The 2061-nt window shown below is 28.5% G+C and overlaps 1 non-coding gene across 1 annotated transcript; it reads left to right on the top strand.

Moving 5' to 3' along the window:
- Positions 1–1492: 1492 nt before the first annotated feature.
- Positions 1493–1576, top strand: Trnal-uaa (transfer RNA leucine (anticodon UAA)). The gene has a single exon. It is a non-coding gene; the product is annotated as a tRNA-Leu (tRNA).
- Positions 1577–2061: the final 485 nt, after the last annotated feature.

Genomic DNA, 2061 nt, shown 5'->3' on the forward strand with positions numbered 1-2061 from the left:
GGAAATAAAAAAAAATCTAATAAGGAAACTCACACGTAAAAATAAACCCTGAAAACATTATACGTCTTTATTTTGCACTCTTAAGCAGTCAAAAATCTAATTATATGTATCACTTTTTATTTAAATCACATTGCATTATTCGATACTATATGACTGATTTTTGCGAAATCACGAAAAGACCTATTTATCCAATAGATTTTAAATATCACTCACGAAAAATTCTAAGACTAACTGATGACGAGTTATAATTATTTTCTGACTTTATATAATATATGCTACATTCGAGCAGCGTCGTGGAATAAGCTGCATTACCTACTATTTACCAGGCGGTTACTATAAGATATTATATTTATTAGATATTTTTGTAGGTCTCGATGATTTAAAAATAAAAACGTATTATTCACGTCACCTCATGACAAACGTCACCTCATGACAAGCGGTTAACTTATATTTTAAAATCGTAATTTTTCTTTTCGCTAAATAGCGTCATTGCTTTTGATTTATTCATAATTAAATCCATTATCCAGCATAATATTATTACTGACAACTGTTTGTATTTAAATTATTTTCATGAGGTTATTGTTTATTTAACTAAATATTTGAATACAGTAATAAGCACTATAATGTATGTATATAAAACAATACAACATTCTCATTTTATTATTATTATTTGATAATTTGTATTCATTATTTGATTTGATATATATTTAATGGTAACCTTTACTCTGTTATATTTGTATGTATTATATGTAGGCAGTCGAGCAAGTCAGCAATGAGCAATGATCATCTTTTCATTGGCACTTTAAAAAACATAACTCATTTCTCACGCCGTCAGTGGTCAAACATATCAACAGAAAAGTGTGCCTATCCATAAGCTTCAAGCCTTTATGTCGTTCGCAACAAAGTCGAAAATCGCATGGCTCAACGTCGCCAAACATTTTATCACTTAAAACAAAGATGGCGGTACAATCGCTTAAAAGATTTTTATTTTCGGTATTTAAACTAATGAAACAATATTCTAAAATCGATTAGTTTTAATTCAAGCTATTTTAAAAGAATATAAAAGTATCAAAGTGAAGTCGAATTATTGACCTAATTAAATATTATGACGCAATTATATTGTTATCAAAAGAATGAGTAATTAAATCTAAGCTAATCTTTTTACGTAGAATGAAATAACAAAATTCCGTATATAACTGAATTAAAATAAATAACCGTAAAAAAGAATGCGGCAGCATATTTTTTTACAATTGCAACAATTGTTGTTATTCATAAATTTCAAATATTAATTTGCTAATGTTTATAATATATGTTGATCATATATAATTTGTTGATTATTCGTTTTTTTGCGATTCACGTTAAAACATATATAATATGTTTATTCAAAACGAAAAAAGTAAAGTGAAAAAAATATTTACTATGTTAAATTAAAATATATAAAAAAGTATATGCCTGGCTAAATACAGTTTCATATTTTCAACATTTATTCGCAGTCAGGTTGGCCGAGTGGTCTAAGGCGCCAGATTTAAGCTCTGGTTCCCGAGAGGGAGCGTGGGTTCGAACCCCACACCTGACAAATTTACAAGTTTGTGATTACTTTTGTTTTTTGTAAAATTCCATAATATTTTTTTATATAATAAGAATTTAGATGTAGATGAATGAATTAATCTTTTTTTACGTGAATATTAATTTAATTTAGATTGCCTCTTTCTAACATGCATACTAGCAAATTTTGTAAAAAACACTATAAGTTGTAAGTACATCATCAACACAAAACTAAATTTAGCAACTACAATGTGGCTATACCGAAAGCACTGTTTAATTACGGCCCATCGAAGCCACGGTGTATTGTAAATTACGCAAATTTTAAAAGGATAAATGGATGTAAAATACATGCTCGATTGAGCGTAAAAACGGTGCTATTAAAATTAGTCAAATGTTAAAATCGTAGCTTTATTCGCCGCAAGTGTCGTAAAGTTATTCGATTTATGTTTAACAACGAGACGATTGACAGTTCAGTTGTTTATTGATGTCGTTCTCGCCTTCTGGCAGGCTCACATT

The sequence above is a fragment of the Nymphalis io genome, chromosome 7 (assembly GCF_905147045.1).
Source record: "Nymphalis io chromosome 7, ilAglIoxx1.1, whole genome shotgun sequence".
In the NCBI taxonomy this organism is placed as follows: domain Eukaryota; kingdom Metazoa; phylum Arthropoda; class Insecta; order Lepidoptera; family Nymphalidae; genus Nymphalis; species Nymphalis io.